A 17222-nucleotide genomic window follows, 5' to 3' on the forward strand; every position below is an offset into this window, starting at 1 on the left:
ATACTTCTTACCATTAATGCGACTTCTGGTGCTGCATGGTTTTGCTGATGGCTTTGTAGTCTGGTTGATACGTGGTTATTTTTAACACTGTAATTACCAGCGGAATTATTCATTACTTATCGTGTTAAGCAATGACAGCTACGATTTATCTGAGAGCTAGATGCAGTCATCAAAAGAGCCACATCTGGCTCTAGAGCCATAGGTTCCCTACCCCTGACTTAACTCCAATATTTTTAAAAGGTTATTATTATTCATTCTTATCTTACGCTCCACATATATATATATATGTCATAACTCGGTCTATGGCGTGGTTTGCTCTCCCGTGGTGCAAAAGAATTGGAACGGACGTGGCGTGCAGGTAAAGACATAGTTTAATTATTACTATAAACTCAAACCAAAGGTACAAACAAAAGGCGCTCACAGAGGAGGTAAAAAACTTGACTAGGAAAACAAAAGGCGCGCACAATGGCGGAGAACTATGAACATTAAACAAACAAAAACTTACGTGACAAGAGATGAAACAAGAACTAACGTGACAAGGAACTGTGGACATGGCATGAATGGGTGATGTCGCCAGGACGAACAACAGAAACAGAAAAGCCTATATAGTGACATGAAAAGTGAAAACAGGTGCGTGACTAACTGTGAACAGGTGCATGACATGACTGTGAAAACGTGAGACAGGTGTGTGTGAGTCCAAACGTGGAACAGGTGAAACTAATGGTTGCTATGGTGACAAACAAAACCAGGAAGTGAAACCAGGAACTAAGGAAGTGTCCAAAAAACAAAACAGCACATGGCCAAACAAAAACATGAACACAGACATGACAGAACCCCCCCCTTACGGACAGATCCCAGATGTCCAAAAACAAAAAACAGGATCAAGAGTCATGGGAGGGGGGGAGGGGGACATGGCGGTGGGTCGCCAGACCAGGTGTCCCCGAATCCACCGGGGCAGAGTCAGGTGGCGGCGGCGGGTAGACCGCCGCTGAACCTGACGAGGTGGGCGACCTGGGAATGGCCACATTCGTGGCAGACGAGGAGGTCGGCGCACCTGGCGTGGCGGACGCCCATGGAAAGGCCACATCCTTGGCCGACGAGGAGGTGGGCGCGTTGTCGTGGCAGGCGGCGAAGCTTGGCGTGGTGCGTCAGGCGGCGAAGCTTGGCGTGGTGCGTCAGGCGGCGAAGCTTGGCGTGGCGGGTCTTGACGAGGGTCTTGGTCTTGGCATGGGTCTTGGTCTTGGTCTTGGCGAGGGTCTGGGTCTTGGTCTTGGACTTGGTCTTGGCGTGGTTGGTCTTGGTCTTGGACTTGGCGTGGTTGGTCTTGGTCTTGGACTCGGCGTGGTTGGTCTTGGTCTTGGCGTAGTTGGTCTTGGACTTGGTCTTGGTGTGGCTGTGCTTGGACTTGGTCTTGGTCTTGGTCACTTGGCGGGTCTTGGTCTTGGTCACTTGGCGGGTCTTGGTCTTGGTCACTTGGCGGGTCTTGGTCTTGGCTTTGGTCTTGGCGTGGGACAGCCACGGGCGGCACTTGGCGGCGTGGGGCAGCCACGGGCGGCACTTGGCGGCGTGGGGCAGCCACGGGCGGCACTTGGCGGCGTGGGGCAGCCACGGGCGGCACTTGGCGGCGTGGGGCAGCCACGGGCGGCACTTGGCGGCGTGGGGCAGCCACGGGCGGCGCTTGGCGGCGTGGGGCAGCCACGGGCGGCGCTTGGCGGCGTGGGGCAGCCACGGGCGGCGCTTGGCGGCGTGGGGCAGCCACGGGCGGCGCTTGGCGTCGTGGGGCAGCCACTGGCGGCGCTTGGCGTGGAGCAGCCACTGGCGGCGCTTGGCGTGGAGCAGCCACTGGCGGCGCTTGGCGTGGAGCAGGTACTGGCGGCGCTTGGCGTGGAGCAGGTACTGGCGGCGCTTGGCGTGGAGCAGGTACTGGCGGCGCTTGGCGTGGAGCAGGTACTGGCGGCGCTTGGCGTGGAGCAGGTACTGGCGGCGCTTGGCGTGGAGCAGGTACTGGTGGCGCTTGGCGTGGAGCAGGTACTGGTGGCGCTTGGCGTGGAGCAGGTACTGGCGGCGCTTGGCGTGGAGCAGGTACTGGTGGCGCTTGGCGTGGAGCAGGTACTGGCGGCGCTTGGCGTGGAGCAGGTACTGGCGGCGCTTGGCGTGGAGCAGGTACTGGTGGCGCTTGGCGTGGAGCAGGTACTGGTGGCGCTTGGCGTGGAGCAGGTACTGGTGGCGCTTGGCGTGGAGCTGGGCGTGGAGCAGGTGGATCTTGGCATGGTCGAAAAACTGGTGGTGGTGGTCGTGCTGGTGGCTGTGGCTTGGCAGGTCGAAAGACAGGTGGTTGTGGTCGTGCTGGAGGCTGTGGCTTGGCGTGACGAAAGACTGGTGGTGGGGGTCGTGCTGGTGGCTGTGGCTTGGCAGGTCGAAAGACAGGTGGTGGTGGTCGTGCTGGAGGCTGTGGCTTGGCGTGACGATGCTGAGCCACCCCACCTGAACAATTCCCAGCCCTAGCCCCCCCCTCAAGGAGCGGATACCAGACGCGCTCCCCGCGGTCTGGAACCTTCTTTTGGGGTGGGCGGAGGGGGTTCAGGAGGAGGGCAGAATCCTCCCCTCTAAATTGTCCAAAATGTCTTTCTTTCCCCCCCACCTGGGCTTTTGTGGGTGAAAAAAAAATTTCTGACTTGGGTGTGGCATGAGTCCTGGGGGGCGGGGCATGGAATTTGGGTGGCTTGGATTGAACCGGTAAAGAATTTGGGAAAACAATCTCCAGGTCTGTGGAGTGCTCCTTGAGCTGCCAGGCTGGCTGATTTCCATTTTCGCCCGGAGGGGGAGGAGCCTGCAGGAGCGCAGCGTGCTGTCCGCTCACCTTCCCTGACATCCTCGGTCTGGAGCGCCGCTTCCGGGACAGGGATGACGTGCCAACGCCCCCGGGCCAAAGGGAGCTGATCGGCACCAGTTTGCCGGTCGGACCCCACATGAGATCCCTGCGCTCCATGGGGGAATGGCGGAGTGTCTCTTCCTCCATCGCGCGGAGGACCTCCCACGTTGCCTCGTCAAAATGGTCCAAATTTTTTGCGGGAGAGCTCTTATGCTGGCGACATCTGTCATAACTCGGTCTATGGCGTGGTTTGCTCTCCCGTGGTGCAAAAGAATTGGAACGGACGTGGCGTGCAGGTAAAGACATAGTTTAATTATTACTATAAACCAGTGGAGGCTCCTCCATAGAGGTGGAGGAGGCCTGGCCTCCCCAATAATTTGAGAGAAGAGAGAGATTTAAAAAAAACAATAAATATATTTATTTTATTTATTTATTTTAACAAAAAACATATTTTTTATTTTTTATATTCATATTATTTTAGTTTTGTTCATAAATCTAAATGTTCCCATGGCTAAAACCCAATATTGCAATTGTAAAGCAACAGGCCAGATTTCCCTATCAGTTTGTATTAAGGGAGGCCAGGCCTCCCCTAGGAAATTAGCTTCTCATAGAAGTCAATGTAATGCATGCTTTTTCATGCCAATATGTGATTGGCCAGATCACTGAAAATGGGTGGGCAACGGAGGCCTGGCCTCACCATGCATTGTGTCCAGGGCTGAAAGATTGACATTTTGTTCGTCCAATCACATGCTACTGGTTCATTTGGAATCAATCCTTTCCTTTCCTAATCAACACAGAAGCCATTTTGAGAATTCGCCAGCCACTTCAGTCAAACAAACACTCGCCATAGTGGCTACGAGTGTCCTATCAACTTGTGCTTTTCAGGAAATTTAGAGAACACCCCTGGCTATCATCCGTGAAGTTTATAGCTCATATAGCCAAATACTTTTGCTTAAAACGACCTCGGAAATCGGCGAGATTCTGGCGCAATTTGAGATCTTGGGCTGGAGATAGATATGCGTTAACGTTAAACCCTTCACTCTAGGCATTTCTCCTTGAGTTGACAACATCTCTGAGACAGATTTCGAAAGCAAAAGCTGCTGCTGCTAATCGCTCATTGACATTTATCTCTGTAGTTTGGACATTTTTACAGTTGAAGTTTAGCTCATTGTTTTCCATCCAGTTAGCTGTGTGTGTTCGAGCAAGCCTAGATTAGCCAGGCAAAATGGATGTGAGAGAGGAAAATGTACATGGAACAGGTGCTTGTGGTGGTGGCTTGGGTCCGAATCCAGTGGAAGAGGAGGATGGAGTTCAACCTAGATGGATGGCTGAGTTGGACACGTTCTGGATCCACACGACCTGTGAGTATTCTCACTACTTTGCTCTCAAGAAATTGCAGTACAATCTGAATTACTTTTTGGATGAACTGGGTGTCTACCAGTGTTACACCACTAGTTCTCAGTAGTAATAACACTCCATTTCATGTCTCTCAGTAGATGAAGCCAGCTGCAACCCGTAGAGTGGAGTCGTGGAGAGAGCCCCTCGCCCCTCAGCTAAACCAGAGGTGGGTTGAAATCTCTACCAGTGTTATACCACTAGTTCTCAGTAGTAATAGCAGTGTTACACCACTAGTTCTCAGTAGTAATAACACAAAATTTCATGTCCTGTATTTCTCAGTAAATGAAGCCAGCACCAACCTGTGGAGTGGAGTCCAGGAGAGAGCATGCCGCCCCTCAGCTAAACCAGATGTGAGTTGAACTAATTAGATGTCTCTACCAGTGTTACACCACTAGTTCTCAGTAGTAATAACACTCCATTTTGTCTGTGTTTCTCAGCAGATAAAGCCAACTGGAACCATATTTTTACATATTTTATATTAAATATATTGAATAAAACTACATATGATAAAGAAAGTGTTATCTTATCTTTTTTATATGCTAAACTTGATTAAATTGGTGATTACATGTTGAAGCTGTAGAAGAATGAAAAATGTAAGCTAAACAAAATTGTTTTTAACTACATAATTAAAATTCCTGCCTTTTACACATGTTCACTTGGCGTTTATATAACATCCAAATGTCATTTCTCAGCTTAATTATCAGGCAGGCTCATAGACTTACAGCAATGTAATTTCTTCAGGAAGGCACAAGGCTAAGCTCTGCACAATGAATTGCATCAGCAAGAACTTTCTGACTGTAGCTTACACTCCAAATAGTATGCCTTTGGCCAGCACAAAGACAGATAAGAGAACAGGGAACATTCCATCGCGAGTGAAGTGAGCAAGCGGAAAAAAATGGCCTCCTCAATTCTGGAAGTCACCAGCCTCCACTGCTATAAACTCAAACCAAAGGTACAAACAAAAGGCGCTCACAGAGGAGGTAAAAAACTTGACTAGGAAAACAAAAGGCGCGCACAATGGCGGAGAACTATGAACATTAAACAAACAAAAACTTACGTGACAAGAGATGAAACAAGAACTAACGTGACAAGGAACTGTGGACATGGCATGAATGGGTGATGTCGCCAGGACGAACAACAGAAACAGAAAAGCCTATATAGTGACATGAAAAGTGAAAACAGGTGCGTGACTAACTGTGAACAGGTGCATGACATGACTGTGAAAACGTGAGACAGGTGTGTGTGAGTCCAAACGTGGAACAGGTGAAACTAATGGTTGCTATGGTGACAAACAAAACCAGGAAGTGAAACCAGGAACTAAGGAAGTGTCCAAAAAACAAAACAGCACATGGCCAAACAAAAACATGAACACAGACATGACAATATATATAAAAAAAATTCTGTAATCTCGTAAAATTACAATTCATTTTTGATCATATTAGAACTTTATTTTAAAAAACATTTTTATAACTTTATGCTTTTATTACAACAATAGCCAGAAAAAAAGTGACATTTTCATTTGTAATAATAATAGAAATAATAATGATAATAATAATAATAAAGGAATTTATTTATAAAACGTTTTATATTTCTAGAATGTAAAAGTGCTACATAAAGAAGAAGAGACAAGCAACAGACAATTAAAATATGATAAAAAATAATATTATTAAAAAGTATTACAGAGCAACATCAAACTTTAATGTAAAAATTGTATTATGACTATTTCATCAAATTGATTTATTTTTAATGCTATGACTTTGTTCTCATATTCTCGTAAAAATTGTATTCTCAGAAAATTTAGATTTTTTTTTTAAATTACAATGCAAACATTTTATTATCCCAACATTTAAACTTAATTTCATATAAATTACTACTTTCTTCTCATATTAGTAAAACTTTAAATAAAAATGTATATTTTCCTTGTGACAGTATGACTTTCTTTTTTCAGGACATTCGATGGATCGCAACTGGACTGTTTGGTTTGTCTTAGAAGACGTCTCGCCTCTCATCCAAGTAGGCTTCATCAGTTCATGCTCATAGACTTAGATTGGTCAGATCTAGTACAGTATAGATCTAACCAGATGTAGTATAGATCTGACCAATCTAAGTCTATGAGCATGAACTGAGGAAGCCTACTTGGATGAGAGGTGAGGCGCCTTCGTCTTCTTCAGTTCATAGAGCTAGATTGGTCAGATTTAGTATACTATAGATCTGACCAATCTAAGTCCATGAGCATGAACTGATGAAGTCTACTTGGATGAGACGCGAAAGGTCTTCTAAGACAAACTAAACAGTCCAGTTGCGAGCGATAGATTGACCTGAGATTACAGTGACCTAGATGAATGAGAACATCCATAAACATATGACTTTCTTGTAAAATTATTGTATATTTATAGTTTTTTTTTTCTCATATTACAACTTTGGCCTAAAAAACACTTTGTTTTCTTGTGATTCTAAGACATTACTTTTTCTTGTAATACTAAAACTTAACATTTTAAAAATAACAACTTTTGTATTTTCATAAAATTATTTGTATTTATTTAAATGACTTGAAGTTATTGTTTTGCAATACTGCAATTTTATTCTCCTAACAGTGCAACTTTTGTCATGTGACACTATGACTTTAAAGGCCTACTGAAACCCACTACTACCGACCACGCAGTCTGATAGTTTATATATCAATGATGAAATCTTAACATTGCAACACATGCCAATACGGCCGGGTTAACTTATAAAGTGCAATTTTAAATTTCCCGGGGAACTTCCGGTTCAAAACGCCTTTGGAGGATGACGTATGCGCGTGACGTAGCCAGTTTAACAGAGGTATGGCTTCCCCATTGAAGCCAATACGAAATAGCTCTGTTTTCATTTCATAATTCCACAGTATTCTGGACATCTGTGTTGGTGAATCTGTTGCAATTTGTTCATTGCATTATGGAGAAAGAAGCTGAGCAAGCAAAGAAGAAAGTCGGTGCGAAGCGGAGTATTTTGCGAGGGAAGTCAGCAACACAACACAGTCGGTGTTTCATTGTTTACATTCCCGAAAGATGCAGTCAAGATCGAAGAACTCGGACAACAGAGACTCTTACCAGGAGGACTTTGACTTCGTTAACAGACGCAGACGTGATACCGTGAGTACGCTTCCAAACATTTGATCGCTTGCTATAACTAGCTCGAGCTAGTAGCCAGGAGCTAGCATAACAAACACCTAGGTGTTTGTTATGCGGGATTAATTTGTGGCATATTAAATATAAGCCTGGTTGTGTTGTGGCTAATAATATGTCTTGTGTTTATTTACTGTTGTAGTCATTCCCAGCTGAATATCAGGTCCCACCCGCGCGCTTCCAAACATTTGATTGCTTGCCCGTACGTGCGTGTCATGTACGTAACTTTGGTTAAATATATAAACTTTATGAACCTTGGGTTAGGTGAACGGTTCTTTGGGCTGAGTGAATGTGTGTGTTGTGCAGGTGTTTGAATTGTATTGGCGGGTTATACAAACGGGATCCCGTCCATATTACCCGCTCGAGCTATAACTAGCTCGAGCTAGTAGCTAGTAGCTAGGAGCTAGCATAACAAACACGCAGGTGTTTTTATGTGGGATTAATTTGTGGCATATTAAATATAAGCCTGGTTGTGTTGTGGCTAATAGAGTATATATATGTCTTGTGTTTATTTACTGTTGTAGTCATTCCCAGCTGAATATCAGGTCACCCCCGGCTCTCACAGCATCTTCCCTATCTGAATAGCTTCAACTCCCCACTAGTCCTTCACTTGCACTTTACTCATCCACAAATCTTTCATCCTCGCTCAAATTAATGGGGAAATCGTCGCTTTCTCGGTCCGAATCTCTCTCACTTCATGCGGCCATCATTGTAAACAATAGGGAACTTTGCGTATATGTTCAATTGACTACGTCACGCTACTTCCGGTAGGGGCAAGCCTTTTTTTTATCAGATACCAAAAGTTGCAATCTTTATCGTCGTTGTTCTATACTAAATCCTTTCAGCAAAAATATGGCAATATCGCGAAATGATCAAGTATGACACATAGAATAGAACTGCTATTCCCGTTTAAATAAAAAAAAATTCATTTCAGTAGGCCTTTAATCTTGTAAAATTATATATTTTTCCTACATTTTACAACTTTATCACTATCATTTTAAAATAAAAAGATGCTAACTCACTACTTTTAAAACTAGACTGAAGACTTTTATGTTCACCTTAGCTTTCAGCTAAATCTTTTAATCTTTTAACTTTTAACGTCTGCACTGTTGTTATTTTTATTGTCTGCATTTTAATTTTGCTTTTATTTTCTTTCATTTCACTTTGTTGTCTGTGAAGCACTTTGAGTCTGCCTTGTGTATGAAAAGCGCCATACAAATAAAGTTGCCTTGCCTTGCCTTGCCTAACTAACATACTGTTTATGTTTTTTCTTGTAACACTGAAACATATTAGAAAAAATACAACTTCTGCCTTTTCTTAAAATCCCTTTTTTTATTTGAATGACTTTGTTTGCTCATAATATGACCACTATACTCTCAGAAAAATAAGTCATTGTGTTGTCATTGTTTTCTTATAATATTACGACTTTATCATTTTAAAAGTACATCTTTTTCCTTGAGCTTCAGATACTTTAGTCACATTAATTGTATGTGTTTCTTCTTATAAAGCAGCAACTTTATATGCACAACTTGGTTTTATGAAATTACCACATCTTTAGTCTCATAAAATTTCAACTTTTTTCTTTTTTCTCATTACACATTCACGCTAAGAAAATGTAGATTTGTTTTCTTCTAATACTGCAATGGTATCATCCTATAATTACAACTTTATTCTTTTAAAAAATATATATATTTTTTGTAACATTATGACTAATCTTGTAAAATTGTGTCTTTTTTCCTTAAAAGGGAATTGCATTTTTTTCTGGGTGAATTTTGCTTATTGTTTGCAATCATTATGAGAGACAAGAAGACAAAAGGTTTTGGGGTTTTTTTGCTTTCTAAATTGTAAAAATTAGTTCGTTCTAGGTGGCTAGCAATGCAGCTAATGGGAGCAATACATTTTGCCTCTAAATCACTTTAAAATGCATTCAAAACCCTCCAACAATACTTTTATATGACGTGATTGGGTATAAAAGCAGCTTCCATGAAATGCTCAGTCATTCACAAACAAGGATGGGGGGAGGGTCCCCACTTTGTGAACAAATGCGTGAGCAAATTGTGAAAGAGTTTAAGAACAACATTTCTCAACGAGCTATTGCAAGGAACTTAGGGATTTCACCATCTACGGTTCGTATTATCATCAAAAGGTTCAGAGAATCTGGAGAAATTACTGCACGTAAGTGGCAAGGCCGAAAACCAACATTGAATGCCCATGACTTTCGATCTCTCAGGTGTTACTGCATCAAAAAGCAACATTAGTGTGAAAAGGATATCACCACATGGGCTCAGGAACACTTCAGAAAATCACTGTCAGTAATTACAGTTGGTCGCTACATCTGTAAGTGCAAGTTAAAACTCTACTATGCAAAGCGAAAGCCATTTATCAACAACACCCAGAAACACCGCCAGCTTCGCTGGGCCTGAGCTCATCTAAGATGGACTGATGCAAAGTGGAAAAGTTTTCTGTGGTCTAAAAAGTCCACATTTCAAATTGTTTTTGGAAACTGTGGATATCGTGTCCTCCGGACCAAAGAGGAAAATTAATATCCGGATTGTTATAGGCACAAAGTTGAAAAGCCAGCATCTGGGATGGTATGGGGGTGTATTAGTGCCCAAAGCATGGGTAACTTACACATCTGTGAAGGCACCATTAATACTGAAAGGTACATACAGGTTTTGGAGCAACATATGTTGCCATCCAAGCAACGTCTTTTTCATGCTTATTTCAGCAAGACAATGCCAAGCCACATTCTGCGCGTGTTACAACAGCGTGGCTTCATAGTAAAAGAGTTCAGGTACTAGACTGGCCTGCCTGTAGTCCAGACCTGTCTCCCATTGAAAATGTGTGGCGCATTATGAAGCGTAAAATACCACAACAAAGACTGTTGAACAACTTAAGCTGTACATCAAGCAAGAATGGGAAACAAATTCCACCTGAAAAGCTTCAAAAATTGGTTTCCTCAGTTCCCAAACATTGACTGAGTGTTGTTAAAAGGAAAGGCCATGTAACACAGTGGAAAAATGCCCCTGTGCCAACTTTTTTGCAATGTGTTGCTGCCATTAAATTCTAAGTTAATAATTATTAACAAAAAAAACATGTTTCTCAGTTCGAACATTAAATATCTTGTCTTTGCAGTCTATTCAATTGAATATAAGTTGAAAAGGATTTGCAAATCATTGTATTCTGTTTTTATTAACGATTTACACAACGTGCCAACTTCACTGGTGTTGGGTTTTGTACATTATTGATGTCTTTACACTCATAAAATCAGGATTTTTCTTCTTGCAATATTTAGACTTTACTTTCTCTTTATGTAGGAGTATCAATTTCTAACCCTTGTCCCTTTTTGGGGTCGCGGGAGGATCTGGAGCCTAACATTAGGGCCAATTTAGTATTGCCAATCAACCTATCCCCAGGTGCATGTCTTTGGAGGTGGGAGGAAGCCGGAGTACCCGGAGGGAACTCACACAGTCATGGGAAGAACATGCAAACTCCACACAGAAAGATCCCGAGCCCAGGATCAAACCCAGGACCTTCGTATTGTGAGGCACACGCACTAACCCCTGTTCCACCATGCTGCCCTATGTAGGAGAAGTTCATATTTATTCTACTTTATAACATAATTCTATGAAATCATTTTCACATTGTATATTTGAGCTCTGATTAAACCATTACAACAATAATTGTGATTTGCAACTGCTTAACAGATCATATTACTCAAAGTTATCCGTCCTAACCAATAAATCTCACAGTTGTTGGTTGTTTTTTGTCTAGCAGTAAAATGCAGCTGCAACCGAAGACGTCCTCGGAACTCAGCTGAGACGCCTCCAATCAGACAAGCTACGGCCCCCGAGGCTCGCTGGGGTTAACAAAACATACCGACACTGATGAGATTACACGTCATTTCCACAAAGCCTTTGCCAAGTCTGGCACGGTTTGCTCCAAACCACCGAGTTTCAAGATTCAACTCCAACAAGGTGCCAAATATGCAAACAAAGTGTCAATATTTGTCAACAAATGGCATTGCATTGTCTCAAAATGTGAATCTTAGCTCTGTGTTGTGTTGGAATCGCTTTGAATTGAAGTGTTTTATCTTTCCTCAGCACCACCAGACTTCCTTGTTTACGGAAGCTGACTTATATGAGCGACTGGGCTGCCAAATGAGTCCCTAATGGCAAACAAACGGCTGGAGTTTTTTGCCGCAATGGCCGTCCGCTATGTTTTACTTCAACACTGCAGCCACTGTGCCCGTCCTTTGTATGCAACTCTTGCATGTTTAACTGGCGTACTGAAAGTGACCGAGAGAGGCGGGGGTATTTTTACACGAGAGACTGAAAAAGAGCCATTGGCAGAACATTTCACGAGCTTTCCGATGTACCTCTGACTGTCCCACTGGGACATGTCTTCCAGGACCTTTCCCCCCCTCTGAATGAAGAGATTGCCAGAAGCAATTTGGGTTGTTGGAAGAACCGAGGCGGAAAATGGCTGAGACAGTTGCACAGGGAAAAGGACAAATAAGTGCATACCTCCATCAAGGCAAGGGGGTTAAATTCACCTGGCCTGACAATAAAATAATAATGAAGATGAAATCACAATCTCTATTTTGGAAGAGCGCTACTTAGGATCTATCCAATCCAATCATTTTTATTTATATAGCACATTTAAACAACAAAAATGTTTCCAAAGTGCTGCACAAAATTATTAAAAACAAGATTCAAATACTATCCTTAGCTCCACCAATGACTGAATAAAAACTAAATAAATAAATATTAGAGATGTCCGATAATATCGGACTGCCGATATTATCGTCCGATAAATGCTTTAAAATGTGATATCGGAAATTGTCGGTATCGGTTTGAAAAAGTAAAATTTATGACTTTTTAAAACACCGCTGTACGGAGTGGTACACGGACGTAGGGAGAAGTACAGAGCGCCAATAAACCTTAAAGGCACTGCTTTTGCGTGCCAGCCTAATCACATAATATCTACGGCTTTTCACACACACAAGTGAATGCAACGCATACCTGGTCAACAGCCATACAGGTCACACTGAAGGTGGCCGTATAAACAACTATAACACTGTTACAAATATGCGCCACACTGTGAACCCACACCAAACAAGAATGACAAATAAATTTTGGGAGAACATCCGTACCATAACACAACATAAACACAACAGAACAAATACTCAGAATCCCTTGCAGCACTAACTCTTCCGGGACTCTACAATAGTGAAGTGAAGTGAAGTGAAGTGAAGTGAAGTGAATTTATATTTTTATAGCGCTTTTCTCTAGTGACTCAAAGCGCTTTACATAGTGAAACCCAATATCTAGATAGATAGATAGATAGATAGATAGATAGATAGATAGATAGATAGATAGATAGATAGATAGATAGATAGATAGATAGATAGATAGATAGATAGATAGATTTAAACCAGTGTGGGTGGCACTGGGAGCAGGTGGGTAAAGTGTCTTGCCCAAGGACACAACGGCAGTGACTAGGATGGCGTAAGCGGGAATCGAACTTGGAACTCTCAAGTTGCAGGCTCGACCTCTCTGCCAACCGAGCTATGCCGCCCCAATATACATCCCCCGCTACCCACTACCCCCCACCTCAACCCCCCCACCCCCGCCCACCTCAACCTCCTCATGCTCTCTCTCATGTCCCAAATTCCAAGCTGCTGTTTTGAGACATGTTAAAAAAAATTATGCACTTTGTGACGTCAATAATAAATATGGCAGTGCCATGTTGATTTATTTTGGAAAACCTTGTTACATTGTTTAATGCATCCAGCGGGGCAACACAACAAAATTAGACATAATAATGTGTTAATTCCACGACTGTATATATCGGTATCGGTTGATATCGGAATCGGTAATTAAGATTTGGACAATATCGGAATATGGGATATCGGCAAAAAATCCATTATTGGACATCTCTAATCATAATCTATATTTTGGAAGAGCGCTACTTAGGATCTATCCAATCCAATCATTTTTATTTATATAGCACATTTAAACAACAAAAATGTTTCCAAAGTGCTGCACAAAAATATTAAAAACAAGATTCAAATATTATCCTTAGCTCCACCAATGACTGAATAAAAACTAAATAAATAAATATAAAACCAATATAAAAATAAATATGATTAAAAACGATTTTTAAAGGGTAAAACCAATTAAAACAATAGATAGAAATACAATTGTGTGGTGTTCGGATCTGTGGGACCCGTTTTAATTTTTTATTAAAAGAAAAAGGATACAATTCATTAATTTTTCAAACTGAGATTCACTGACTTTGGCTCATTTTCTGTGAAGAACATATATCACAATACATATTTAATGACCACACACCATACACCCCCCCTCCCCCCCACCCATTTTTATTACATATAAGATGTCCGGGTCCACTGGACCCGGGGCTAATAGAAGTGTGGAAATTGATGTTCTGTGTACCACACACACACACACACACACACACACACACACACACACACACACACACACACACACACACACACACACACACACACACACACACACACACACACACACACACACACAGCAGGCCTAGACAGGAGGAGGACAGAGTGTAGGTACACAGAACATCAGAGGGTCAAATGTGCGAGAAAATGAGAGCAAACAGTGTTGACAAACAATGTTGCAACCTTGTGTGGGAACCACAGGTGCAGAAATACAAAAGAAGTGTGGGATGCAGAAACTGGCAGAGAAATTTTCCGTGCAACGTTCATATTGTTGTTACTCAGCCAGCGTTTGTGGGTCTGATGGACCCGTTGCATGGCTTTCAATGCCTCACAATTAAACACTTTTATGTTAAAATACTGAACAGATGTTTATTGGGATAAGGTAAACATCTGTTTACCTTTTAATGCCTCACAATTAAACACTTTTATGTTAAAATACTGAACAGATGTTTATTGGGATAAGGTAAACATCTGTTCAGTATTTTAACATAAAAGTGTTTGATTGTGAGGCATTAAAAGCCACAAAATGCAACAGGTCCATCAGACCCACAAACACTGGCTGAGTAACAACAATATGAACATTACACAAGGGTTAAAACAGAGAGGACCACAAAATTCACATAGTGTTAAAAGCCAGAGAATAAAAGTGGGTCTTAAGACGAGACTTAAAACACTCCACTGTGGGAGCAGTTCAAACATGGAGGGGCAGAGTGTTCCAGAGTTTAGTGCCGACCACAGAGAAGGCCCTGTCTCCCCTGGTTTTAAGTCTGGTCTTGGGCACCACGAGCTGGAGCTGGCTCTCGGACCTCAGAGCGCGCGCAGGAGTGTAAATTTGGATGAGGTCCGAGATATACTGAGGTGCCAGTCCATGCAAAGCTTTAAAACCAAACAGCAACATTTTTAAATCAATTCTAAAATGAACAGGTAGCCAGTGCAAAGTCTCAAGAATTGGGGTTATATGCTGGTGTTTACTGACCCCTGTTAAAAGTCGTGTTGCCGCGTTCTGGACTAACTGCGACCAGGAGAGAGATTTTTGGCTAATGCCAGCATGAAGTGCATTGCAGTAGTCTAGGCGACTTGAAATAAAAGCATGCACGACATGTTCAAAAAGGTTAAAAGATAAAAACGGTTGTACTTTTGCTAAAATAAGAAGATGTTAAAAACACAATTTTAAAACGGCATTGACTTGTTTGTCAAGTTTAAAATCACTGTCTATAGTGACGCCAAGGCTGGTGACTTTGGGACGCACATCATTTTGCAATGGTCCAAAGTCAATGAGGGCCGGACCAAAAACAAAAATTTCCGTTTTTCCCTCATTCATTATTAAAAAATTCTGGGCTAACCAAGCCTTGACGTCGCATAGACAGTTGAGAAGGGGTGTCAGGGGGCCCTGGCCTTTTGAAATCGGCATATAAATTTGGCAGTCGTCTGCATAAAAATGATAAGATACTCCATGCCTCTTGAAAATCTCTCCAAGAGGAAGGAGATAAAGAGCAAACAGGATGGGGCCCAGAATAGATCCCTGGGGGACACCACAGTAAAGCGGAGCAGAAGAGTGATGCAGGACATATCAGTGGCTACTGATAGAAAGAAAAGTGAACTGATAGCAGTGAATAAAGAGAAGACTGATAAAATAATAATACAAATATATTTCTGTGGTATAAAATACAAATGTGCATGATCTTTAATGACAATTATTATTTCTGGTATTTTTTTAAATTTCCTATTTACCTCCTTTTGATGCCATTACTTCTGTCTGAGCGCTGACTCCCTCACCTGCCCCTGATTGGCAATCATGACACACCTGTTCCAGTTCAGGATGGCTTTTTTATGCCAGCCTTTCGATACATTTTTACCTGCTCTTTTGACTGCCGTCTCTACATCCTAGGGTCCGGACCAACGACGATCAACAGTCAAACATATCATAAAGGGGGTCATGTTATCATTTCTAATCTACCATTAAAACACTTCCGCTACTTAATCGCTGCTTTCCAAACGTCACGAATGGCCATACTTGTATCCAACTGACCATTCTTTAAAATAAAAAAAACGTTAACCACACTTTGGATTTAGTATTTGAGGGTGCATTGTTTGCAAACTCTTTCTGTCAGTTTCAAACACTGATGACATCTATTAAACAAGACAAGAAGCAAGGAATCAAATAGAGACAGAATTAAATTTGGTTCAGTGAGGAGAAACGCGTACCTTTGTACAGTGTCACCACGCAAGATTGTACGCCTCTTCTTTTATTTGGACTTTCCCTGATTACATGGCAACAGCTGTTTCTAAGGGAGGGGGGTCGTAAACAGCCATCGCTTTTGACTACAAACAGTTCAAAGAAAAGGTCGTAAACCACTTCAAAGAAAAGGTTGCCTGGAGGGGAGTCTGGTCCTGCTTTGTCTCCGCTTTGTAGTTTTCGGGTCAAAACAAAATATTTCCATGGATTATAATACATCAAAGAAACAGAACACTTTCATGTTGCTTCCCATCCTACACAGTGGAGTTTTAAAAGCCTTCTTCTTGGTAGGATCAAAGACAGCTTTTGTCTGCTCGCCGGGAACTCATTGAAACACAAAGTTTTGTGATAACTTAGATACAATTATTCCGACACTTTCCGGTGCTGTGTGCCATGATGTTGCCCTGCCGTTGTCAGTTGCAAATGAGAACAGTACTCTCTTATTACGTCATCACAGAAGTCTCGCAGGATTAGAGCGGCCATATTTTGTATCAGATCTACAATCAACCGATTCATGATTTTTCAACCGGACATCGACCGATCGATACTACATATAGATCCATCCAGAGGCTCGCCAAACGATGTATTGTCATCTCTTAAGATAAAATCGGTTATCAGTTTGTACCGATTATTTTTTTACCGATTTGAAACGACAATGTACATCATCACATTTTAAGTAGCATGTTTATATCTCATCTACATGTAGTCCGTATAAGCTAATGCGACAAATCTAATGTATCATTACATTTGTCAATGGAGTTAAATAGCACAGTGCAGACAAAAAAGTTTAGATGTAATACAAAATGCTAACGAACAATGTATGCCAAACCCTATCTCTGTAGCTAAACGTGTCAGTGTCCTACTAGCTACTTGCTAATATCAATAGTCAGGTGGATGCTACATGCTAATGTATCATTCCTAATGATCATATAGTATCTAGTGATATTGGACTTACCGCTTCATTGTATCCACTGTCACCATGAATTGTTGGAACTGTTTCTCAGATTAAATTTAGTTTGGGGATAGGGCTGGGCGATATACGATTGTGGAAGTCGCTTCCTAGCG

The 17222-nt window shown here is 42.2% G+C and overlaps 1 protein-coding gene and 1 long non-coding RNA gene across 2 annotated transcripts in view; one reads left to right on the top strand and one right to left on the bottom strand.

Annotated features, from left to right (window-relative positions):
* s1pr5b (sphingosine-1-phosphate receptor 5b) overlaps positions 1-17222 on the bottom strand; it is a 138197-nt gene that overhangs the window by 50258 nt on the left and 70717 nt on the right. The window lies entirely within an intron of this gene.
* LOC133633564 (uncharacterized) lies at positions 4201-5142 on the top strand. The gene is made up of 3 exons (XR_009821785.1): positions 4201-4436; positions 4550-4620; positions 4708-5142. It is a non-coding gene; the product is annotated as an uncharacterized LOC133633564 (long non-coding RNA).

This window comes from Entelurus aequoreus, linkage group LG18 (assembly GCF_033978785.1).
Source record: "Entelurus aequoreus isolate RoL-2023_Sb linkage group LG18, RoL_Eaeq_v1.1, whole genome shotgun sequence".
NCBI lineage: Eukaryota > Metazoa > Chordata > Actinopteri > Syngnathiformes > Syngnathidae > Entelurus > Entelurus aequoreus.